This window comes from Heptranchias perlo, chromosome 19, assembly GCF_035084215.1.
Source record: "Heptranchias perlo isolate sHepPer1 chromosome 19, sHepPer1.hap1, whole genome shotgun sequence".
Taxonomy (NCBI): Eukaryota; Metazoa; Chordata; class Chondrichthyes; order Hexanchiformes; family Hexanchidae; genus Heptranchias; species Heptranchias perlo.
Window position 1 is genome coordinate 7,581,513 of NC_090343.1, and position 27,283 is coordinate 7,608,795.

Sequence of the window (27,283 nt, forward strand, 5' to 3'; positions counted from 1 at the left end):
AAACCAGGCATGAAGGGCCGGATCAGGGAACAAGAAATTAAATAAATTACATCAAAAACCATTGCACAATGTTAAAACACAAAATCAACCTACCTTTCCACCCGGCTCTGATGTCCGATATCTCCCTCTCCGATCTCCCCCTCTTCACCACCCCCCGATCTCCCCCTCTTCACCACGATCTTCCCCTCTCCCCCCCCCCGATCTCCCCTACTTCACCCACCCGTTGTCCCCCTGATCTCCCCCTCTTCACCCCCACTGATGTCACCCCGATCCCTGCCTTTTCATCCCCGATGTCCCCCCAATCTCCCCCTCTTCACCATGATCTCACCCTTCAACCCGATCTTCCCCTCTCCCCCGATCTCCCCCACTTCACCCCCCGATGTCCCCCTGATCTCCCCCTCTTCACCCCACTTTCCCCCTCTTCGCCCCACTTTCCCCCCTTCAACCCGATCTCCCCCTCTCCCCCTTGATCTCCCCCTCTTCACCCCACTTTCCCCCTCTTCGCCCCACTTTCCCCCCTTCAACCCGATCTCCCCCTCTCCCCCTTGATCTCCCCCTCTTCACCCCCGATATCACCCCGATCTCCCCCCTTCACCCCGATCTCCCCCTCTTCACCCTGATCTTCCCCTCTTCCCCCAATCTTCCCCATTCCCCCCGATCTTCCCCTCTCCCCCCAATCTCCCCCACTTCATCCCCCCGATCTCCCCCTCTTTGCCCCACTCTCCCCCTCCACCCCGATCTCCCCCTCTTCAACCCGATCTCCCCCTCTCCCCCCGATCTCCTCCTCTTCAACCCCCGATATCACCCCGATCTCCCCCTCTTCACCCTCATCTTCCCCTTTCCCCCCCTGATCTTCCCCTCTCCCCCCCAATCTTCCCCCTCCCACCCCGATCTTCCCCTCTCCCCCCACCCCCCCCCCGATCTTCCGTTCCAGCACCGGATGACGTCTCACTCTCCCTCTTTCTCCCCCCCCCCACTTCGCGTTGCAGCTCCTGACGGCTGCCAGCCTATCAATCAGGCCAGCTGCCAGGCGCGAAACCCGGAGAGGACGTTAATCATCATCAATCACGATGCGATGGGGTCGGAAACGGTAATTTTTGTTTACGCTGGTTTGCCGCGTCCACCATCCCCCGCCCCCACCCCCTGCCAACCCGTCACCATTTCAAAATTGAGCCCATTATCCCCAAAACCAACAGAATTTCCGAGGGGGGGCAAAAAGTGGCGGCGTGTCCCAAATACTTCCCCGTCCAGATTAATCAATTTACTCGCCCCCAGAAAAGAGGAGTTTAGGTCCTCTCATCTCCAGGGAACACACAGGCCAAATTTTCCCAGTCTGATCGTAACTCTGTCCCTTCATCTCAGGTATAATCACGGTGAATCGCACCTGGGCTTTTCTCCAATGTTCGTACATCCTTCCTAAGATGGGACCCAGAACTTAACATGTTCCAAACGAGGCCTGACCAGCGCTCTGTTTAAAACTTCCTTCCTTTATATTCCAAACCTCCTGTGATTAAGGCTGGCGTCCTATTAGTCCTTTTTGATTACTTTTAGCATCTGTGAGTTAGCTGACATTTGACCCAAAAAGGACGTCTGGGAATCAGACGTGTTTCTACAGGTTGTGATGCCACAAGGATACGTTTATGAACCGAGCACAAGACTTAGTCACAGCTATTACTTCGGGAATCATAGAATCATACAGCACAGGAGGCTATTCGGCCCATCGTGCCTGTGCCGGCTCTTTGAAAGAGCTCCCCAATTAGTCCCACTCCCCCTGCTCTTTCCCCATAGCCCTGCAAATTTTTCTTTTTCAAGTTTATATCCAATTCCCTTTTGAAAGTTACTATTGAATCGTCCACCGCCCTTTCAGGCAGTGCACTACCTCCCAATCTGTTTTGCCTTTGCCTGTGGTGAAAGATAACCCAGGCTCCTGACTGCATGTGCTCTCTAATTTTCATGCTTCCTTGGGCCCAACCTACTTAGGCCGCTCCTCGCTTGTCATTCAACTCCCCCCGCTCCACTATTCTGCTGTGGGTTTGTTCTCCTAACGTAGCGCAACACGGTTGTGTTGGAAAAGGGGGATAAGATCAGACGTGAGAAGGCATGCAATTTGCCTCGTTCTCTGCACTCCAACCTAGCCCTGATTGGGCATTAATCTTATCGCCTCTTTTTCAGATCCCGATTGACCTGCTGTGCATTTCCAACGTTGTTTTTTTTTGTTGCTTTTATTTCAGATTTCAGCATTCTTCTTAATCTCGATATTCCAAAGAGGAAGCAGGTCTTGTTTTTTTTTTAAATGGGCAAAAATGAATTGCAATTAAAATCAATGTGGAGAGATCGAAGAGAGGATCCATCACTGACTCGATTTCATTCAGCGTATGTCGATCTGTCCACATATTCGTTATATTGTCCTCAAACACCACACATCATAGATCAGAACATCAGCGAGACGTAGAGTGATACCATATCGAGTAATAACTGGGGTCTCACGTCCATGAATCCATGCCTGTATAGCGCAGAGGGTTGACAGATTGATCAATCATCTGGTTGCGTCTGGCAGCAATATTTATCAGCTTTTGGCAAAGTTTCGGGAAGTGGGGGGGGGGCCCATCTCCTCCGATTGAGATAATCTAAGATAAAAGGTAAATCATTTTTCTAAGTATCACCGAGGACCTTTATTCACTTCTGCCACAATTTACCCAATTTCCTATCCATTTTTTTTTCACTATTCTCTTCTTATTCAGCTCATCACCTGAACTGTCCCCTCCATTAGTTGTGTTTTTTTCCAGTTTAATTTTTCGTTATTGGTTCCCAGTTTCCCTGTGTGTTACCAGCACATTTTTTTTCCCCTTCAAGTATTTATCCAATTCCCTTTTGAAAGTTATTATTGAATCTGCATTCCAAATCGTAACAACTCGCTGCATAAAATAAATTCTCCTCGTCTCTCCTCTTTGTATCAATGCAGATTTTATCAAACCCACTCAGTTTTGGTCGCCAGTCAGATTCATAGAATCATAGAATGGTTACAGCACTGAAGGAGGCCATTTGGCCCATCGAACCCATGCTGGCTCTTTGTAACAGCAATCCAGTTAGTCCCATTCCCTCGTAGTTTCCCCGTAGCCCTGCAAATTTTTTCCCTTCAAGTATTTATCCAATTCCTTTTTGAGAGCCACGATTGAATCTGCTTCCACCGCCCTTTCAGGCAGCGCATTCCAGATCATAACTACTCGCTGCGTAAAAACGTTTTTCCTCATGTCACCTTTGGGTTCTTTTGCCAATCACTTTAAATCTGTGTCCTCTGGTTCTCGACCCTTCCGCCATTGGGAACAGTTTCTCTCTATCTACTCTGTCCAGACCCCTCATGATTTTGAATACCTCTATCAAATCTCCTCTCAACCTTCTCTGCTCTAAGGAGGACAATCCCAGCTTCTCCAGTCTATCCACGTAACTGAAGTCCCTCATCCCTGGAACCATTCTAGTAAATCTTTTCTGCACCGTCTCTAAGGCCTTCACATCCTTCCTAAAGTGCGGTGCCCAGAACTGGACACAATACTCCAGTTGTGAACGAACCAGTGTTTTATAAAGGTTCATCATGACTTCCATACTTTTGAACTCTATGCCTCTATTCATAAAGCCCAGGATCCCGTGCTTTTTTAACAGCTTTCTCAACCTGTCCTGCCACCTTCAAAGATTTGTGCCCCCAGGTCTCTCTGTTCCTGCACCCCTGTTAGGATTGTACCATCTAGTTTATATTGCCTCCCCTCGTTCTTCCTGCCAAAATGTATCACTTCGCACTTCTGTGCGTTAAATTTCATCTGCCACGTGTCCGCCCATTCCACCAGCCTGTCTATAGCCTCTTGAAGTCTATCACTATCCTCCTCACTGTTTACTACACTTCCAAGTTTTGTGTCATCTGCAAATTTTGAAATTTTGCCTGGTACACCCAAGTCCAAGTCATTAAATATATATCAAGAAAAGCAGTGGTCCTAGTATGATTGTTTGAATGAAAACCAACGCCAAATGTTGGGACAGGAATGGAGCGTTACATTTTCTCCCCTCTTTTCCTGAAGCCATTAATCTTCCTCTGGCAGATCAGGGGGAACGCTGGGAAATTCCTGGCAGTAAATATGTAAATGCCTTTAATCTCAGGAAGTGAGATGGAGTCAGGGACACATCCAATGGGATGGGAGGAAGTACTTCCCCATCCCACCTCCCAGGTCCGCCCCAGAAGGCTTCCCCTGGAATCTCTGGGACAGAATCCTCGGGAACATGTTTCCAATTTTGCTAGATATGGTGAATGGAGGAAAAACACATTATTTTTTTGTATTCGTTCTTCGGATGTGGGCATTGCTGGCAAGGCCAGCATTTATTTGCCTGTCCCTAGTTGCTCTTGAGAATGTGGTGGTGAAGGTGCTCCCACATTGCTTTTGGGCTTGGAGTTCCAGGATTTTGACCCAGCGACGATGAAGGAACGGACGATATATGTTCAAGTCAGGATGGTGTGTGACTCGGAGGGGACCGTGCAGGTGATGGTGTTCCCATGTGCCCGCTGCTCTTGTCCTTCTAGGTGGTGGAGGTCGCGGGTTTGGGAGGTGATGCCGAAGAAGCCTTGGCGGGGAGGGGAGGAGCGGGGGGGGGGGGGGTGGAGGAGCGGGGGTGGTAGGAGTGGGGGAGGGGGAGCGGGAGAGTGGAGTGTAGCTGGGGAGGGGGAGTGGGAGGGGTGAGGGGGGAAGGGGAAGGGGACGGGGAGGAGGGCGGGCGGGAGAGGGCGTAAGAGTGGGAGGGGGTAGGAGTGGGAGGGGTTGGTGGTTGGCGGGAGGGGGAAGGGGTGGAGAGGGGGAGGGGGTAGGAGTGGGAGGGGAAGGGGACGGGTAGGGGGGTGGGGAGGAGGGCGGGCGGGAGAGGGCGTAGGAATGGGAGGGGGTGGAGGGGGCTGTGGGATAGGAGGTGGGGGGGGGTAGGAGTGGGAGGGGTCGGTGGTTGGTGGGAGGTGGAAGGGGTGGAGAGGGGGGATGGGGTAGGAGTGGGAGGGGAAGGGGGCTGGGGAGAGTGTGGAGAGGAGGGTGGATAGGAGTGGAGGGTGTAGGAATGGGAAGGGGAGGGAGAGGGGGCAGGGTGGGGATAGAAGGGGGAGGGGAGATGGAGGGGGCAGGGTGGGGGATAGGATGGGGGGTAAGAGTGGGAGGAGAGAGGAGGGAGAGAGGGAGGGAGGGGGAGGGGGTCCTCGATGTGACCTGTGAACGTGAAACTGTTCAAAGCTTTACAGAACGGGAGCTGGGCAGAACCGAGGACTCAACACACCGTGCATGGAATTGCCTCATTCAGCCTGGCCGGCCATTGAGTGAGCCAGGCTGCTTTGAGCCTGCAGCTTCTCTGAGATACAGGTTACACGGGGGAGAAGGGAGGTGGTTCTAGCACTGGGTTTCTCTCTGTGTGCGACAGATGGGTGGGAAGCTGCCAGTGACAGTGGCTTTGAAAGAAACGGTAAGAGCTCCCAGCAGCTGCAGCCCATTCTGAATCTGGGCGTAACTATCCCAGTCTTTTCTTAAAGAGACACTATCACTTCCCTTTGTCTATAATCGGTCGTCGTTAAATCATTCGGAACAGTTTGAAGCCACAGTGACTCAATTGCAGATTGTGATTTTCTGTCTTTTATTGTTGGTGCTCTGGGAGTGGAAAACTTCCTCATTTGATAATGTGAGCTGGACACAGGGAACTAGCCCTGTGCTGGAACAGGTAGGCCCGAGGCTCGCCTGATATCGATCCTCAGATCCTCAGTTAAATGAGGCCGGCAAGGTGCGGACACATGCTGGGCGTCCCCAGGCAGCTCGCCCGCAAATCCACATTGGAATTTGGGCCGCTGTGCCCCCGGCAGAGGCCCTCAGGTAGGACCTGGGAGGGAGGGGAGAGGGGATCGGGAGGAAGTGAGCAATTGGGAGGGGAGGGGGGAGTGATCGAGAGGGGAGGCGAATGGGGGGAGGGGTGGTGATTGGGGGAGAGGGAAGTGATTGGGGCAGGGGGAGGTGTTTGGGGCAGATGATTGGGGAGAGGGAGGTGATTGGGGAAGGGGAGGTGATTGGGGAAGGGGGAGGTGTTTGGGGCAGATGATTGGGGAAGGGGGAGGTGATTGGGGAAGGGGAGGTGATTTGGGGTAGGAGGGAGGTGATATGGGGAAGATGATTGGGGAGAGGGAGGTGATTGGGGAAGGTGATTGGGGAGAGGGAGGTGATTGGGGGGAGGGGAGGTGATTTGGGGAAGGGGAGATGATGGGGGAGATGATTGGGGAGAGGGAGGTGATTGGGGGTAGGGGAGGTGATTTGGGGTAGGAGGGAGGTGATTTGGGGTAGGAGGGAGGTGATTTGGGGTAGGAGGGAGGTGATTTGGGGAAGATGATTGGGGAGAGGGAGGTGATTGGGGAAGGGGAGGTGATTTGTTGAAGATGATTGGGGAGAGGGAGGTGATTGGGGGGAGGGGAGGTGATTTGGGGAAGGGGAGATGATGGGGGAGATGATTGGGGAGAGGGAGGTGATTGGGGGTAGGGGAGGTGATTTGGGGGAGGAGGGATGTGATTTGGGGAAGGTGATTGGGGGAGATGACCGGGGCAGGAGAGGTGATTTGGGGAAGGAGATTGGGGGAGATGATTGGGGAGAGGAAGGTGATTGGGGGAGGTGGAGGTGATTTGGGGGAGGTGATTGTGGGAGGGGGAAGTAATTGGGGGGAGGAGGGTAGGTGATCGGAGGTCAGCACAGTCTTCGTCAGTCCAGTGGAGCCAGGAGGAGCACTCCTGTCAGCCGACAGGTATTTTAAATATGGAAATAAAGTAGTTATAAGAACTTCAATACATCTTTACAGGGTCCAGGTACAAACATAGGACCAGGTGTAGGCCATTCAGCCCATCGAGCTCCACCATTTTTGTTAGCCATGGCAGCCGTATCTTTTTAATGAGTGAGCTTGCATTTATATAACACTTCTCATCATGTCCCAAAGCACTTTAGAGCCAATCAAGGCCGTTTGACGTGTAGTCACTGTTGTACTGTAGGGAAATGTGACAGTTAATTTTCACACAGCAAGTTCCCACAAACAGCAATGTGATAATCTGTTTTTTCAGTGATGTTGGTTGAGGGTCAATATTGGCCAGGACATCAAAGAATCATAGAATGGTTACAGCACAGAAAGAGGCCATTCGGCCCGTCGAGCCCGTGCCGGCTCTCTGCAAGAGCAATCCCGCGAGTCCCACTCCCCCGCCCTTTCCCCGTAGCCCTGCAAATCTTTTTCCTTCAATTACTTATCCAATTCCCTTTTGAAAGCCGTGATTGAATCCACCTCCACCACCTCCTTTCAGGCAGATCATAACCACATCGTGGAGGACTCCCATGCTCCTCTTCGAAATAGTGTCATGGAACCTTTTACATCCTCCTGAGAGGACAGATAGGGCCTCAGTTTAACATCTCATCCGAAAGACGGCACCTTTGACAGCGTGGCACTCCCTCAGTACTGCACAGAAGTGTCAGCCTAGATTATGTGGTGAAGTCACTGGAGTAGAATTTGAACCCTTCTGACTCAGAGGTGAGAGTGCGACCCACTGAGCCAAAGCTGACGTAATTTTAATCCCAATCCCCCGCCTTTATCTCCACAATCCCATGCTTCCCAGATAAGTACATAACTCCCATTCAAACACCTCAATTGACTCTGTATCGATGGCCTTCTGAGGAATAGTGTCCCACATTCACATTCATTGTCAATCTAACTCCAGATTAATCATGTTAATTTGTGCCTGGAAACGTTTTTTACAATGACCGTGTATGCTACATGCACAAGACAAACCTGGTTTAATATCGCATCTGTTCCTATCCCAGATCAGATGGCAGCTCAGAAGCAGGTGGGACACCACACACTGCAATCATTAAAAAGAATCGCACTGGACTGTGTTTGATAGGAGCAGGCAGAGGGAGCTGAATTCTGCCCTCTCAAAATGGTCCTGACTGACCACTTGGGGTTTGCAATCTATTGAGCTGTGACTGACTATTGATGTCATGAGTCTTTGCCTCAAGTGTATCAGGGGACATTGTGGGCCCTGACATTTCATTTCGCACTTTGACACCAGTGTTTGTAATGCCTGGTGTGCATAGGAACATTGGAACAGGAGTAGGCCATTCAGCCCCTCGAACCTGTTCCGCCATTCAATTAGATCTTGGCTGATCTGTATCTGAACTCCATCTACCCGCCTTGGTTCCGTAACCCTTAATACCCTCGCCTAACAAAAATCTATCAATCTCAGTTTTGAAATTTTTAATTGACCCCCAGCCTCAACAGCTTTTTGGGGGAGAGAGTTCCAGATTTCCACTACCCTTTGTGTGAAGAAATGCTTCCTGATTTCCCTCCTAAATGGCATAGCTCTAATTTTAAGATTATGCCCCCCAATTGCAACAGATGCTTTCTTCTTATTAATGGTTATTGGTCAAGAATAGTTCTTTAATGGCACATTGACAAGGGTCAGTAGGCCAACTAATGTAATGCTGTCACCACAGGCCTATTGCGGGCACCTATAGTAGCATCGTGACTGGCCGTTGGAGCAAGGGTGATTCTAAGTATCAGGAATTATTGGGAAAGGTCGAGGAAGCTGAGTTCATTTTCTTTGTAAAAGAAGTGACGTGGAGGTGAACCAATTGATGTTTTCAAGATTATGAAGGGAATTCAGTTCTGTGAAGAGACCGGGATTGTTCTCCTTAGAACAAAGAAGATTAAGGGGAGATTTAATAGAGGTGTTCAAAATTATATGTGGTTTTGATAGAGTAGATAGGGAGAAAGCGTTTCCATTGGCAGGAGGGTCAGTAACCAGAGAACACAGATTTAAGATAATTGGCAAAACAGCCAGAGGGGGGAGAAGACAATTTTTTTCATGCAGCGAGTTGTTATGATCTGGAATTCACTGCCTGAAAGGGCGGTGGAAGCAGATTCAATAGTAACTTTCAAAAGGGAATCGGATAAATACTTGAAAAGGAGAAATTTGAAGGGTTACGGGGAAAGAGCAGGGGGAGTGGAACCAATAGGACAGCTCTTTCAGAGAGCCAGCACAGGCATGATGGGCTGAATGGCCTCCTTCTGCGCTGCATGATTCTATGATTCGCAAAACAGGCAAATTATTCACTATGGTGAAAAGTTTGACTAACGGGGGCCACAAATTCTAAATTAGGAAGCTGGAGTAAGAAGGGAAATTGCGCAAAATCTTTTCGCCTGAAGGGCTGTGGAATAAGTTACCAGGAAAGCCCATTGAAGCGGACAATATAAATGGTATTTCTGGAGAGAAGGGATTGTTCCTCATTAAAGACTGATGTTTCTTTAATTGATTACTGGGGGCTTATCTAAAACACAGGACTTGATAGCCAGAGGAAAAAAAATGCTGAGTTAAGTTAACCGACAGCCAAACCTGACAGTTCGAAAGTTTGCAGGGCTACGGGGAAAGAGCGGGGGAATGAGACGAACTGGATTGCTCTTACAAAGAGTCGGCACGGGCTCAATGGGCCGAATGGCCTCCTTCTGTGCTGTAACCATTCTATGATTTTAGGTACAATAATAGTTGGCCGGTTAATTGGCCCAAAGGTGAGAAAGTTGAGAAAGGTTGCAGGCAACGGAGGGATAATAATTCCCAATGTGCCATTCCGTTTGGTGTGACACATTGGAATTCTTACCCTTTAGTTATACCACAGCTAGTGCAAAGCCAGACTCTCCGTGGAGATGGAGTCACCCTCGCCTTTTATTGTATTGTGTTTGACTTTACCCCAAAATGCGATTGCACACTTTTGCATCAATGCAAAACCTAGACTGTGCAAACTGTAATATAACTGGTCAGTAGGCTGAGAGAAGGCATGGACTCGATGGGCCGAATGGCCTCTTCCGTGCTGTAACCTTTCTAGGATTCTATGATTCCAATTCTTGGGTGTTTTTTTTTATTCGGTCATGGGATGTGGGCGTCGCTGGCAAAGCCAGCATTTATCGCCCATCCCTAATTGCCCTTGAGAAGGTGACAGTCCGTGTGGTGAAGGTTCTCCCACAGTGCTGTTAGGAAGGGAGTTCCAGGATTTTGACCCAGTGACGATGAAGGAACTGTGATATATTTCCAAGTCGGGATGGTGTGTGACTTGGAGGGAAACGTGCAGGTGGTGTTGTTCCCATGTACCTGCTGCTCTTGTCCTTCTAGGTGGTAGAGGTCGTGGGTTTGGGAGGTGCTGTTGAAGAAGCCTTGGCGAGTTGCTGCAGTGCATCCTGTGGATGGTACACACTGCAGCCACAGTGCGCCGGTGGTGAAGGGAGTGAATGTTTAAGGTGGTGGATGGGGTGCCAATCAAGCGGGATGCTTTGTCCTGGATGGTGTTGAACTTCTTGAGTGTTGTTGGAGCTGCACTCATCCAGGCAAGTGGAGAGTATTCCATCACACTCCTGACTTGTGCCTTGTAGATGGTGGAAAGGCTTTGGGGAGTCAGGAGGTGAGTCACTCGCCGCAGAATACCCAGCCTCTGACCTGCTCGTGTAGCCACAGTATTTATGTGGCTGGTCCAGTTAAGTTTCTGGTCAATGGTGATCCCAGAATGTTGATGATGGGGGATTCGGTAATGGTAATGCCGTTGAATGTCACGGGGATGTGGTTAGACTCTCTCTTGTTGGAGATGGTCATTGCCTGGCACTTGTCTGGCACGAATGTTACTTGCCACTTATGAGCCCAAGCCTGGATGTTGTCCAGGTCTTGCTGCATGCGGGCTCGGACTGCTTCATTATCTGAGGGGTTGCAAATGGAACTGAACACTGTGCAATCATCAACGAACATCCCCATTTCTGACCTTATGATGGAGGGAAGGTCATTGATGAAGCAGCTGAAGATGGTTGGACCTAGGACACTGCCCTGAGGAACTCCTGCAGCAATGACCTGGGGCTGAGATGATTGGCCTCCAACAACCGCTACCATCTTCCTTTGTGCTAGGTATGACTCCAGCCACCGGAGAGTTTTCCCCCTGATTCCCATTGACTTCAATTTTACTAGGGCTCCTTGGTGCCACACTCGCTCAAATGCTACCTTGATGTCAAGGGCAGCCACTCTCACCTCACCTCTGGAATTCAGCTCTTTTGTCCATGTTTGGACCAAGGCTGTAATGAGTTGTGGAGCTGAGTGGTCCTGGCGGAACCCAAACTGAACATCCGTGAGCAGGTTATTGGTGAGTAAGTGCCGCTTGATAGCACTGTCGACGACACCTTCCATCACTTTGCTGATGATTGAGAGTAGGCTGATGGGGCGGTAATTGGCCGGATTGGATTTGTCCTGCTTTTTGTGGACAGGGCATACCTGGGCAATTTTCCACATTGTCGGGTAGATGCCAGCGTTGTAGCTGCACTGGAACTAGAGGCGCGGCTTGATCTGGAGCACAAGTCTTCAGCACTACAGCCGGGATGCTGTCGGGACCCATAGCCTTTGCTGTATCCAGTGCACTCAGCCGTTTCTTGATATCACGTGGAGTGAATCGAATTGGCTGGAGACTGGCTTCTGTGATGGTGGGGATATCGGGAGGAGGCCAAGATGGATCATCCACTCGGCACTTCTGGCTGAAGATGGTTGCAAACACTTCAGCCTTATCTTTTGCACTCACGTGCTGGACTCTGCTATCATTGAGGATGGGGATGTTTATAGAACCTCCTCCTCCCATTAGTTGTTTAATTGTCCACCACCATGCAGGACTGCAGAGCTTTGATCTGATTCGTTGGTTGTGGAATCGCTTAGCTCTGTCTATAGCAAGTTGCTTCCACTGTTTAGCATGCATGTTGTCCTGAGTTGTAGCTTCACCAGGTTGGCACCTCATTTTTAGGTACGCCTGGTGCTGCTCCTGGCATGGCTCTTCTACACTCCTCATTGAACCATTACCATTTTTAATGTTAAGATTGTACCCGTCCTTAACCTTTCCACCTCTTGGGGAGTTACTCGTTACCACTGCAGGTAAGGAATTGTCCATCTGAGAACGGGAGATAAGTCCCCTTCGCAATCAAACTAACAAACATAATAAATTTATGAGACGGGAGACTGTCAAAAGAAAACCTAATCGTGATAAATGAGATTTTAGGGAGATGAATGACGATCATCAAACTGAATGAGGTTTGGCTGCTGTCGTACGTTTGCGTCTCACACGATATCCATATCAGGTGGGGGAACTCATAATCACAGGTCAATCTTATTAAACAAATTACAACAGAAATCAATCTGCTTAATCTCGAGGAAGGCAACCTGCTCACTTTAGGCACCCTCGCGCACACCGAGCACCACACACGCCCCAGAACTGGAGATAAAAAAACAACGATCGCAGAAGAGTGTTTTAAAAACCTCTGCACTTGTCGTTGATCTGCGAAAAGTGCACTTAGGGGAGGGGAGGGGAGGGGAGGACCGGGGGAGAGGGGAAACAGATTTCCATGTGTTTCTGAAATCGAATTGAAGTTGTGTGTTTGTGCACTTTTAATACAAGTCCCTCTATGCTGCATGGAACATAAAGTTCTCCGAAGATTTTCTCCAGATCGATGATGAAAACGAAAATAATGATTTTCACTTTCTGTTAACACGCTTGGCGTTTCAGTGTTTAACAGATACCCCCTACCATCTATTAAGCTCTACACGTGACTGAATTGAAGGTCTAGCCCGGGGCACTGTTTCAAACGTGCTGAGAAGCTTCGAAGATCTAGCTGTAGGGTGCCTATTTGATTCAAATTGTGTGCACCAGACAACAGGGGTTTTAAATGAACAAACCTTAAGGAGCAACTCATTCCACCCCCCCTCCCCCGCAACAACAACAACTCGAATTTATATAGCGCCTTTAACATAGTAAAACATCCCAAGGCGCTTCACGGGAGTGTAATCAGACAAAATTTGACACCGAGCCACATAAGGAGATATTAGGACAGGTCACCGAAAGCTTGGTCAAAGAGGTAGGTTTTAAGGAGCGCCTTAAAGGAGGAGAGAGGTAGAGAGATGGAGAGGCGGAGAGGTTTAGAGAGGGAATTCCACTGCTTAGGGCCTCGGCAGCTGCAGACGCGGCCGCCAATGACGGGGCAATGGAAGTGAGGGATGTGCAAGAGGCCAGAATTGGAGAAAGGCAGAGATCTCGGGGGGTTGTAGGGCTGGAGGAGGTTACAGAGGCAGGGAGGGGCGAGGCCATGGGGGGATTCGCACTCAAGGAAGAGAATTATAAAATTGAGGCGTTGCTGGACCGGGAGGCAGTGTAGGTCAGCGAGCACAGAGGGTGACGGGTGAACGAGTGCTGGATATGTGGAGCAGGCTTCCAGCAAAAGCAGTTAAAGGTTTAGCTGGCACCTTAACTATTAGTTTGGCTCGGTTGTTAACTTGGCTCTGAGTCAGAGGGTAATGGGTTTGGACCCCTCTCTATGATTCAAGCACATAGTCTATCTAACATCCGAGTGCAGGACTGAGGGAGTGCTGCACTGTTGGAGAGGCTGGAGTTGATTTCAGTTCCTTCTTCTGTGGGTAAACACCATAAAAGCCTAAGCATGAAGGGGACTGAATTCAAGACTAACCTGCGGAAACAATATTTCAATGATTGAGTGGTCCATCTCTGGAACAGGCTCCCTGGGGAGACAGTGGACGCACTTAGTGTCGATTCATTGAGATTCAAATCAGATAGATTTTGTTCCGAAAATAACATTTTGGGATATAGTGTATGAGTAATTTGAGACCTGACGTACCCAATGTTGTAATGCACCCGCCCATTATTTGGGCAAACGTGTCAAAGGCTGAACACCATATCCAGTGGAATGGCTGTAAATGGTAACATATTCCTGGGAATAATTCCACGGATATGCTGATAGGGTTAGATGAAGTTAGGGTGGGAGGAGGCTCATGTGGAGCATAAACGTTGGCACAGACCAGTTGGGCCGAATGGCCTGTTTCTGTGCTGTAAATTCTATGTAATTTTATGTTGTAATCTAATCTCGAGGTTCCTTCAACAATTATCAACCATTCACGCTACACTTTTGCAATTTATGATATCAACTAAATTCTTCCATTAGATTCCAATCTGTTATACTATATATAAACCACCCGAATCCTTTGCTTAGACACCAGCCTATAACTCACCCCAAGTATCTATTAATCTACATAGGAACCATCTGAACCTCTGTTTAGACCAGCCTATAACTGATAACTATAGGTGACAACTAGGTGACCAGCCTATAACTATATCCAGAGTGTCTGTTGACACCACTATGACAGTCAATGAGTTGCACAGTGACAGCCAATAAGTTGGAGGTGGGGCGGGACTTCCGGCAGGACTCACAGCAAACGGTCTATTTTACAGCAAACAAAGTCTATTTACTCAGCCAACAGCAAACAGAGCCTATTTAAACAGAGTCTCTACGAACTACAGCAAACAGAATTCACAACCGAAACTACAGAAACGTCTCCCGATAAAAGCAGGATTATTTCCCCGGCAAAATGCAGTGAGTGGAGGATAGTTACATAATACAAATTATGTGCATTAAAATCAATCCCAGTCAGGTACAGCAGTGCGGTCTCCGGGCGTGACTGACAGGGGAATCACCGAATCATCTCCATTCTGGCCGGGACTTGTGGTGTCACCGTACGCAGCCAACGATAACTGGCCCCAGGAATCCAATGAACCTGTGTACAGTTTGTGTGCAGGATCCCAGCCTTCTTTGCAGTTGCCCACACTGGGTGCATTGGGTGCCTTGGGCACGGGGTAGGCCTCAGCCCTCCCTGCCTGATATTACAGGGATCAGGCTCCAGATGTGCTTCAGCAGATGAGGCCCCCACCATCTTCTTATCCCCTCTGCAGAGTTAGAGCAGCCGAAACCTTTTGTCAAAGAAGCAGCAAGCATATTGTTTCCAAAGCAAAAAAAAAGAACATGACCTTTTCACAAGCTATCAGCTTCTTTGTCTTTCAAAGGCTCTTTGAGCAGATTTTATACATTTCCATGTGCCGATCTGCGGAGTGGATTGTTTCCCTTTAATCCTTCCATGCTCCCCTCCCCCTTCACAATCTGTATGTCACTTTCAGATCCAGTTTATCAAGTAAGTCCCACTCCCCCTGCTCTTTCCCCATAGCCCTGCAAATTTTTCCTTTTCAAGTATTTATCCAATTCCCTTTTGAAAGTTACTATTGAATCTGCTTCCACCGCCCTTTCAGGCAGTGCATTCCAGATCATCACAACTCGCTGCGTAAAAAAAATTCTCCTCATCTCCCCTCTGTTTCTTTTGCCAATTATCATCAATCTGTGTCCTCTGGTTACCGACCAGAGAAACAGTTTCTCCTTCTTTACTCCATCAAAACCCTTCATGATTTTGAACACCTCTATTAAATCTCCCCTGAACCTTCTCTGCTCTAAGGAGAACAATCCCAGCTTCTCCAGTCTCTCCACATAACTGAAGTCCCTCATCCCGGGTGCCATTCTGGTAAATCTCCTCTGCACCCTCTCCGAGGCCTTGACATCCTTTCCTAAAGTGCGGCGCCCAGAGGCACAGAGTTCTAAAGCAAGGAAGTTATACTAAACCGTAATAAATTACTGGTTAGGCCTCAGCTGGCATATTGTGTCCAAATCTGGGCACCACACTTTAGGAAGGAAGTCAAGGCCTTGGAGAAGGTGCAGAGGAGATTGGATAGCTCTGTCAGAGAGACGGCACAGGCACGATGGGCCGAATGGCCTCTTCCTGTGCTGTAAGGTTCCACGATTCTATGAATTGGTCACAATACTCCTGTTGAGGCCGAGCCGGTGACGATGCCAGAGATTTAAAGGTGGCGCTCAGTAAGAGGAAAAAGAAAACGGGAGTCTCAGGAAAACGCCCAAAAACAGGAACTCGACAGGATCGTCCATCGCAATTAATCAGTCGCAGAGGTGCTGGAGGAGAGTATCACTTTCCTCGGAGAATCTCAGATCCACGGGGCTGAATCGCAGAGCAGTCTTATGATTGAAAGGTTTAATTTACAGGAGCCACTGACACAGTATCATAATGAAAGAGTTAGTGTTCAGATGCAGGATTTGTCAAATCCTCACAAATCTGGAGGATATGATAAATGTTCTATAAGGTTCTTTCTCCCCACCGCCCACCCCCCCCCCACTTTCTATTTTTATCTATTTCAGATGAGCAGGAGACAATGAAACCAGAAGGTTAATTATGTTTTATTGCCAGGAAGGGACTTGTGAGGGACCGAGGCTCGGGATTCTTTAAAAAAATTATTTTATTTGTTGTGATAATGATGTTGGGGGGGAGGGGGCAGACCAAAGCAGTGAGCTGCTCGCTAATCTTCTGTGTTGTTGAGATGGTTTGCATTAAAGCCTTGTCCCCATCCTAGCTTAAATCTACGGCAAACATCTCCTTTGCAGCACTGCATGTTTTTGAGGCAGTTTAATGAAAGGGGGACATTGTACTTGAATTGTCACGTACTCTGAGATTTTTTTAATATATATCGGTTAATCCCGGGGATGAGGGGGCGGACATATGAGGAGAGGTTGAGTAGATTGGGACTCTACTCATTGGAGTTCAGAAGAATGAGAGGCGATCTTATTGAAACATATAAGATTGTGAAGGGGCTTGATCGGGTGGATGCGGTAAGGATGTTCCCAAGGATGGGTGAAACTAGAACTCGGGGGCATAATCTTAGACTAAGGGGCTGCTCTTTCAAAACTGAGATGAGGAGAAACTTCTTCACTCAGAGGGTAGTAGGTCTGTGGAATTTGCTGCCCCAGGAAGCTACATCATTAAATAAATTTAAAGCAGAAATAGACAGTTTCCTAGAAGTAAAGGGAATTAGGGGTTATGGGGAGCGGGCAGGAAATTGGACATGAATTTAGATTTGAGGTTAGGATCAGATCAGCCATGATCTTATTGAATGGCGGAGCAGGCTCGAGGGGCCGATTGGCCTACTCCTGCTCCTATTTCTTATGTTCTTATGTTGTTTTATGCATATAAACGGAGGAGTCTGTGCCCTTTCCGCACTCGCTCAGTCCCAAGCCATTGTTTCTGTCTTTAAGACTGCGGGTCTTGAGTGGGTAAAGACCGGGCCTAGTCCAGGACTGAGCCATAAGGAGCATGAAATCCCTGCTTCAATCCTTCCTCTGTTCTGAGTTAGCTGATCGCAGCTGAAGCCAGAGTTGAGGTGCTACAGAGGGCTTCAACACCAAGGAGGCAGCATCAACAATCTCAACTTGCATTTATATAGCGCCTTTAATGTAGTAAAACATCCCAAGGTGCTTCACAGGAGCGATTATCAGATAAAATCTGACACCGAGCCACACAAGGAGATATTAGGACAGGTGAGGGTCAAAGAGGTAGGTTTTAAGGAGCGTCTTAAAGGAGGAGAGAGAGGTAGAGAGATTTAGGGAGGGAATTCCAGAGCTTAGGGCCCGGGCACCTGAAGGCACGGCCGCCAATGGTGGAGCGATTAAAATCGGGAATGCGCAAGAGGCCAGAATTGGAGGAGTGCAGAGATCTCGGAGGGTTGTAGGGCTGGAGGAGGTTACAGGGATAGGGAGGGGCGTGGGCCGTGGAGAGATTTGAAAACAAGGATGAGAATTTTAAAATTGAGGCATTGCCGGACCAGGAGCCAATGTAGATCAGCGAGCACAGGGGTGATGGGTGAGCGGGACTTGGTACGAGTTAGGATACGGGCAGCAGATTTTTGGATGAGCTCAAGTTTATGGAGGGTAGAAGACGGGAGGTCAGCCAGGAGAGTATTGGAATAGTCATGTCTAGGGATAACAAAGGCATGGATGAGGGTTTCAGCAGCAGATAGAACGGATAGGGTGAAGAGTTGCCAACTCTGGTTGGACATATACCTAGAGGTTCCATCACATGCCCTCCAGCCGCCTACCCCCCCACGCTCCAGCCATTGGTCACCCAACATGTCCATCTTATTATGCCCCGCCTTCCCACCGCCAATGGGGAAACAAACAGACTCTTTGTTACCCGAGTGGATGATTCATGACTGTCAGTCAAACAGCCTTTTCTCCCCTTCTCCAATATTTTTATAACTAATAAGCGAAAACGTTCATAGAAAATGAATAACGAAACATTGTTTTTTTAACATCCCCAATGATTTTTCTCTCTGGTTTGCTCGCAGCAGTGTCCTGGAGATTAATCTTCAATTCCTGGAGACTCCAGGCCAATCCTAGAGGGTTGGCAATCCTAGGCAGGGAGGAGAAATATCAGACAAGAAGACCCTCTCCCTCCTGCTGTCCGATGAAACCTACTGATAAAGGGGAGAACAAGGTCCAATTTGGCTTTGGTGCCCATCATGACCAAATACCCTCCTGACTTGCATTGAGGAAGCTCACACACGAGGAATGGCAACTTGGACCATCTAACAGAGGCTAAATGGTGCCCCTGGAATTATACCCAGCAAGAGTCAGCATCTCGGAGCGGAGAAAGCCACAGAAACAAATAGATATGCTATCAGAAAGCCTGCTACAAGAAAAGTCCAATCGGCCCATCGAAAAGAAAAAGAAAGACTTGCATTTATATACCGCCTTTAGCACAACCCAAATCACTTTACAACCAATTAAATGCTTTTGAAGTGTAGTCACTGTTGTAATGGAAGAATCGCAGCAGCTAATCTGCGCACAGCAAGATCCCACAAACAGCAATGAGATAATGGCCAAATAATCTGTTTTTTTAGTGATGTTGGTTGAGGGATAAATATTGGCCAGGACACCAGGGAGAACTCCCCTGCTCTTCTTTCGAAATAGTGCCGTGGGATCCTTTATGTCCACCTGAGAGGGCTGACGGGGGGTCTCGGTTTAACGTCTCACGTGAGAGAGGGCACCTCTGACAAGTGCAGCACTCCCTCGGTACTGCATTGGAAGTGCCAGCCCAGATTTTGTGCTCAAGTCCCTGGAGTGGGCTTTGAACCCACGACCTTCTGATTCATTAAACATAAGAACATAAGAAATAGGAGCAGGAGTAGGCCACAAAGCCCCTCGAACCTGCTCCGCCATTCTATCAGATCGCCATTCATTCTTCTAAACTCCAGAGAGTATAGGCCCATTCAACTCAATCTCATCTCATAGGACAACCCTCTCATCCCAGGAATTAATCTAGCGAACCTTCGCTGCACCGCCTCTTAAGCAAGTATGTCCTTCCTTAGATAAGGAGACCAAAACTGTACACTGTACTCCAGGTGAGGTCTCACCAAAGCCCTCAGAGGCGACACTGCTAACCACTGAGCCACAGCTGACGCCATGACTAGCTCTCTTACAGACTCTACCCCACCCCATTGGTTCTCCACTGCAACTGGGTTATTGAACCTTAAATTCAGATTCCGAGAAATCCAAAGTTCTGATTTGGTTTCTGTCTCTGTCTCCGTGCTGAAGTCAGGTCAGAAGGAGTCGTCTTCTCAATGCCGTTCCCGTGAATCAGCTCATTGTCCCCTCAGAGTGACTGTATTTTGACCCTGGAAAGCTAAGCGTAGGACTTCCTGGAACAAGCCCTAATAACTCGGAAATGGGCACGAGAAGGGAGACGAAGAGCAAGTTTTTTTTTTTCTTTCTTTTACGTCTCTGTCACTCAGGAGAAATCAGCCAAGCAGCAGCCGTGAGGCACGGGGCCGAGTAAGCTGTCAGTAAACGGGGGACAACAGTTTGGAGCAGAATGCTGCATAATTACTTGGTGTATCACGCTGGGACAGATTGTTATTGCATCTGAGCGCAGTGCCGGGGGTCAGGGATAGAAGCTGCAGTCGGGAATGTTTGCATGCCCCAGCCTTGGAGTGTGCAAACCCAGGCAGCTGGAAGCTCACCTCTCCCTCCCCCCCCCCACTCCGCAGAAGCTTGGCAGAATGTCTAATGATGTGCATTCATAATCAAATGACAACAAGAAAATTAAAAGATTTTCTTTTCCGAACGCAAAAAAAAAAACAAAAAAGCCGGCTGTCCAAAGACAGTTCTCCTTTGTTGTGTGTGGAAAAACTAATCCGCATGATTTGAGAGAATCTCGTCTCGTTCCCTTAGAAGCTCATTTGGTAAATGCATTGCTTTCAGTTCTGGCCGCTGCACCTCAGGAATATTAGCCATGGACGGGGTGCAGCGCAGATTCACCAGAATGATACCGGGGCTAAAAGGGTTAAATTATGAGGGCAGGTTGCAAAGGCTAGGCTTGTATTCCCTCGAGTATAGAAGATTAAGGGTGATGTGATTGAGGTGTTTAAGATGATCAAAAGAGTTGATAGGGTAGATGGAGAGAAACTATTTCCTCTGGTGGGGGGAGTCCAGAACAAAGGGGGCATAACTTTAAAATTAGAGCCGGGCCGTTCAGGGGTGATGTCAGGAAGCACATCTTCACACAAAGGGGAGTGGAAATCTGGAACTCTCTCCCCCAAAAAGCTGTAGAGTCAATTGAAAATTTCGAAACTGAGATTGATAGATTTTTGTTAGGTAAGATTATTAAGGGTTATGGAACCAAGGTTGGTAAATGGAGTTAAGATACAGATCAGCCATGATCTAATTGAATGGCGGAACAGGCTCGAGGGGCTGAATGGCCTCCCCCTGTTCCTATGTTCCAGTGTGGGACTGAGTTGTTCAAACGGCAGAGATTTGATCCAACCCATGTTGAGTTAGCCAGGGTGACAGTAGTACCACCACATTTTTCCCCAGGGGTGGGGCAGGAAAGATGAGCCAGGGCCGCACTTCTGAATGCTATCCCAGGACACCCTCAGCCCCTCTTCCCTCTGCCCCCAACTCAACTACAAAGCACACTCGTTGACATAAGAAGGGAGGATCGCCTCTGTGTATAACAAAATCGTAACCGTTGCTTATAAACAGGCCAATGAGCTTGTTGCACAGAGGAAACCTTTCCCCAGGTGTGGTCGTGATCAGGCTCGGGGGTGAGGCTGCTCTCTGTTGAATACCGACGGTTACTCGTGTCCTAGGCTTGCACATGAAGAATGGACATATAGGCAAAGTACTGGAAGGTTGCAGTTGCCTATGGAATATTTAGTTCCTAACTAAATATTGAGAAGACCGAAGCCATTGTCTTCGGTCCCCGCCACAAACTCCGTTCCCTAGCCACCGACTCCATCCCTCTCCCTGACCATTGTCTGAGGCTGAACCAGACCATTCGCAACCTTGGTGTCCTATTTGACCCTGAGATGAGCTTCCAACCACATATCCGCTCCATCACCAATACCTCCTACTTCCACCTATGTAGCACCGCCCGTCTCCGCCCCTGCCTCAGCTCATCTGCTGCTGAAACCTTCATCCATGCCTTTGTTACCTCCAGACTTGACTATTCCAATGCTCTCCTGGCCGGCCTCCCATCTTCCACCCTCCATAAACTTGAGCTCATCCAAAACTCTGCTGCCCGTATCCTAACTCACACCAAGTCCCGTTCACCCATCACCCCTGTGCTCGCTGACCTACACTGGCTCCTGGTCCGGGAATGCCTCGATTTTAAAATTCTCATCCTTGTTTTCAAATCCCTCCATGGCCTCGTCCCTCCCTATCTCTGTAACCTCCTCCAGCCCTGCAACCCTCCGAGATCTCTGCGCTCCTCCAATTCTTGCCTCTTGCGCATCCCCGATTTTCATCGCTCCACCATTGGCGGCCGTGCCTTCAGCTGCCTAGACCCTAAGCTCTGGAATTCCCTCCCCAAACCTCTCCGCCTCGCTCTCCTCCTTTAAGATGCTCCTAAACACCTACCTCTTTGACCAAGCTTTTGGCCACCTGTCCTAATATCTCCTTTTGTGGCTTGGTGTTAAATTTTGTTCGATAATCGCTCCTGTGAAGCGCCTTGTGACGTTTTACTACATCAAAGGCGCTATATAAATGCAAGTGGTTGTGGTTGTTGTTGTTGCTGTTGTTGTTGTTGTTGTTGTTTTGCAACCCCTGCAGATCTGGATCAATCTCCCTTGGACCAAAAGGGAACTGGAATCCATGGATGAAAATGGACACCACAGACTGAGGGAAATGGACGCCATAGATTGATGGAAATTGGTATGATAGACAGAGTGTAATGGATGCCATGGACATTGGGAAATGGACACCATGGACAATACGAACATATGAAAATGTCAGGCAGGAAAAGGCCAGCTGGTCCATCCAGCGTGTTGCATACAGTCGTGATGCCTTATGCCTCACGATTAGACACTTCATACCCACCAGGAGCCTTGTAATCTCTTGGGAGAGATGAAAATCTACATACAAACCCAAGGCCAATTAGAGAAACGTAACCTGGAAAATTCCTCTCCGACCTCCTCCATGTTCTATGTTTGGATCAAGCGTGTGATTATGTGGAGCTAAGTCTATTGTATAACAGCAAATATCGCTCATATAGCCATTCTCGCTGCACCGACCTGAGTGGGTTGAGGCCCCAACGTTCTTCACATGTCATTGAAGTTGTCCAAGACTTGTCCATCTTCTAATCTTTTCCTGTCACTTGTCACTAATGGACTTGCTGTCTGCCTCAATTCCTCCCTCCATTGCATTGCTTCTTGTGGCAATTGATTCCCTCCTATTCGATATATGCTGAATTTTCTATAAATGGTCTATATTATTGAAGACAGTGGCTAGCTTTCTGTCAGCTGCAAGACACTTAATCCAATCAAAGATTTTATTTGAAAATCACAAGCTTTCGGAGGCTTCCTCCTTCACCTGACGAAGGAGAAAGCCTCCGAAAGCTTGTGATTTTCAAATAAAATTGTTGGACTATAACCTGGTGTTGTAAGATTGTTTACATTTGTCCACCCCAGTCCATCACCGGCATCTCCACATCATCCAATCAAAGAGACGTGGGACCTCAGTTATGTGGATAGACTGGTAAAGCTGGGATTGTTCTCCTTGGAGCAGAGAAGGTTCAGAGGAGATTTGATGGAGGTGTTCAAAATCATGAAGGGTCTAGACAGAGTAAATAAAGAAAAACTGTTCACACTGGCAGAATGGTCGCGAACCAGAGGACACAGGTTTAAGGTGATTGGCAAAAGAACCAAAGGCGACATGAGGAAAAACGTTTTTACGCAGCGAGTGGTTAGGATCTGGAATGCACTGCCTGAAAGGATGGTGGAAGCAAGGTCAATTGTGGCTTTCAAAAAGGAATTAGGTAGGTACCAGAAGGAGAAAAATTTGCAGGGCTACGGAGAAAGAACGGGGGAGTGGGACGAGCTGGATTGCTCTTGCAGAGAGCTGGCGCAGGCTCGATGGGCCAAATGGCCTCCTTCTGTGCCGTAACCATTCTATGACTCTATGATTCTAAAGGGTTCGGGTGGTTCATATCGCTAATAGCTTTAAATTAAACGGTAGTAATCCAGTTAAGGGATTCCTATGGTTTATATGGAAGGAAATGTACAGTTCTCGGCAAATTCAAAGGCAGCAATCAAATGAAGGGTTCAGTTTATCTACAGCATAGCTCTTGGGGATTTCCAAGGCAGTATTCCAATCAAGGGGGGGGTTCACAAAACTTTGACAAGCTTGGATTAGCGGCTTCTACCCATTCAGAGGAGCCCATAAATATTTAGAATATACAGGTACAAGATTGGGGGCCAAGAATCCTTGGCCCACTCCGTCGGAAGAGGCCCCAGTGACCTCTGCTCTTGACCTCACCAAGGTTTCCATGATCAGGATGGGGAACCACTTAACTTAATTGGCGTTGGTGGGTGCCCATGTCAACGTGGGTGCATCTTGAGCACCTGCTGCGGGAAGGGGTAGGGCATGTGGCACAGGAAAGCTCTTCGCTGGCCAGCTGGAGCCACCAGCTGGGAGCATTTGCACACATAGCAGCCAGTTGGCCCCTTTGTAAAGGGAAGGGAGATGAGGGAGGGGGGGGGGGGTGGGGGGAGGGGGGGGGGGGGAGGTCCACTTGCGCCACTCAAATGATCCGTGCATCGGGTTCATTCACACATCCAGGTCACCGGACAGTAAGAAGGCGGGGAAATCCTGACGTGGGTATTCCCTCCCCTCAGCCTGCCCTCTCTGACATACAGGGCCATGTTATGCCTGACAAAGTTCCCTGTACAAATTGGTAGCCAGTGGGGTTCTGAGAGGAGGCCCAGTTTTCCCAGGTTCCACCAGAATTCCCACCTTCGTCGGGCTAATCCTGCTCCGTTGGGTCCGAGGGTTTCCGGCCTCTGGGCATTCTGTTTTCACAGCAGTTTCCTTCCAATTGAAGTGAAGATTTTCTGAGGTCATTTGAAGATTAAAGCAGTCCAGAGAAAGAAAGAAGAAAACGCCTTTCACGACCTCAGGATGTCCTAAAGCACTTTTCAGCCAATGAAGTACTTCTGAAGTGTAGTCACTGTTGTAATCATAGAATCATAGAATGATAGAATCATAGGAAGGAGGCCATTTGGTCCATCGAGTCCATGCCGGCTCTATGCAAGAGCAATCCAGCTCCACCGCCCTATCCCCATAGCCCTGCAAATTTTTTCCTTTCAAGTACTTATCCAGTTCCCTTTTGAAGGCCATGATTGAATCTGCCTCCACCACCCCCTCGGGCAGTGCATTACAGATCCTCACCACTCGCAGTGTAAAAAAGTTTTCCGTCATGTCACTTTTGTTTCTTTTGCCAATCACCTTAAATCTATGTCCTCTGGTCCTTCCGCCAATGGGAATAGTTTCTCTCTATCTACTCTGTCTAGACCCTTCATGATTTTGAACACCTCTATCAAATCTCCTCGCAACCAACTCTGTTCCAAGGAGAACAACCCTAGCTTCTCCAGTCTATCCACGTAACTAAAGTCCCTCATCCCTGGAATCATTCTAGTAAATCTCTTCTGCACCCTCTCTAAGGCCTTCACGTGTAGGAAAAACGACAGCCAATTAGCGCACAGCAAGGTTCCACAAACAGTAATAAAATAAATGACCAGATCATGTTTTTGTGATGTTGGTTGAGGGATAAATATTGGCCCAGGTCACCGGGATAACTCCCCTGCTCTTCTTCGAAATAGCGCCATGGGATAAGAAATGGGATGGGATCTTTTACTTTCACCCGAAAGGGATCAGTTTAATGTCCCATCCGAAAGACAATGCGGTGCTCCCTTAGCACTGCACTGGGAGTGTCAGCCTGGATTAGTCCAGAGACAAGCATGTGACTACATCGATCACGTAGAACAAAAAGGAATAACGGATTATTCATGTAAGAACTGTAGGTATATTGGATCATGCAACCATTTATAGCGGCACGAATGTTGAAAAGGAAATGAGCCTTGTTTGTGTTGCATTTGGGCACCTCGATTGTAGCAGAACTCTCTACCTGTGGTTGGAAGCACCTGCCAGTCCCTTCCTTTCGCAGCCTCGCCTTGGTTAGACGCTCTGTCACAGAAAAGTCTTCGTTTCTGAAAGACCGAACCTATCTGTCTCTGAGTGCCCTCCTGTTTACGCTGCTCTTATCTCTGTGGCTGCTGCACCAGGTTACAATTTTTCTTCCTCACATGGACTGCGGCCAAAGCCACATCCTTAAAGCCAGCAGCAGATATAAAGTCTTTGGTGTTTATTGATTCATTTACAATTCAAACTTCTCTTATTTGATTCTCACTCAAGTGTTTTCCTGTTATATTCACTTCTCCTGTAACTGTGCTGTGCCACTTTTCATTACGTTGATTGCCTGATAGGTAGAATGGGCTCGCAATAATATCGTAGAATCATAGAATGATACAGCACAGAAGGAGGCCATTCGGCCCATCGTACCAGTGTCTGCTCTTTGAAAGAGCTATCCAATTAGTCCCACTCTCCTGCTCTTTCCCCTGTAAATATTTGCACTTTAAGTATTTATCCAATTCCCCTTTTGAAAGTTATTATTGAATCTGCTTCCACCGCCCTTTCAGGCAGCGCGTTCCAGATCATAATAACTCGCTGTGTAAAAAAAATGTTTCCTCATGTCGCCTCTGGCTCTTTTGCCAATCACCTTAAATCTGTGTCCTCTGGTTACCGACCCTTCTGCTACTGGAAACAGTTTCTCCTTATTTAATCTATCAAAACCATTGTTTTGAACGCCTCTATCAAATCTCTCCTTAACCTTCTCTGTTCTAGGGAGAACAACCCCAGCTTCTCCAGTCTCTCCACGTAACTGAAGTCCCTCATCCCTGGAACCATTTTAGTAAATCTCTTCTGCACCTACTGTAAGGCCTTGACATCCTTCCTAAAGTGGGGTGCCCAGAATTGGACACAATACTCCAGCTGTGGCCTAACCAGTGGTTTATTAGTCGAGTATAGAAGATTAAGGGCTGATCTAATCGAGGTGTTTAAGATGATTAAAGGAGCTGATAGGGTAGATAGAGAGAAATTAATTCCTCTGGTGGGGGGAGTCCAGAACAAGGGGGCACAACCTTAAAATTAGAGCTAGGTCGTTCAGGGGTGATGTCAGGAAGCACTTCTTCACACAAAGGGGAGTGGAAATCTGGAACTCTCTCCCCCAAAAAGCTGTTGAGGCTGGGGGGTCAATTGAAAATTTCAAAACTGAGATTGATAGATTTTTGTTAGGCGAGGGTATTAAGGGTTACGGAACCCGGGCGGGTAGATGGAGTTACAGACACAGATCAGCCATACAGAATGGCGGAACAGGCTCGAGGGGCTGAATGGACTCCTTTTCCTGTGTCCCTTTGACCGTGGCTGCCGATTTTAACTCCCTCCGCCCGGCATAAACGGGGCGTTAGCAGCCTGGAGATTGCCGTGCAGACCGTACTGGCCCCATTTACGCGCCCCTACCCGCCCCCCCCACCCTGCCACTGCTCCAATCCACCCATCGCCATCTTGTGTAGGGTCCTGAGATGGGCGGCCCAGGTGTCCACCTGTTTCCACGGCAGCCTCATCACAGTACGCAAAGCGGGGTCCTGTTATGTAGCTCGGGTCCCCGATGCAATTCTGTGATTCAACGGGGTAGAATTTCAACTTCACCACCTGGGGGGGATAAACTATCGCAGTAGATCGCCCACCCATTATAGAGCCCACCCTGACTTTGCTCCGTTGCAACCAAAGGAGCGTAAATCATGGCGGGTTCCATGATGGGTGGTTAATCCACTCCGTCCAGTTGCCTGCCCAGTCGGTGAAGTTGAAAATTTACCCCATTGAGTCCCAATTTTCAGCAAAGGGGGAAGGTAAGAGGAGAGTGCGGAGCAAAGACGTTTCCAGAAGATCGTGTTTGTGAATGTTTACACGCTACGAGAGCTTTGTACATCTTGAAAGCTGCAGAGGACATTTCCTTATGGAAACGAGCCCATGTAGGCCGGGAGGGAGAGGGTTTACACGCTGCTTAAAGTTTCAGTGACAAATGGGAAAGGTTTCTCTGATTAGCCAGACAGAGATC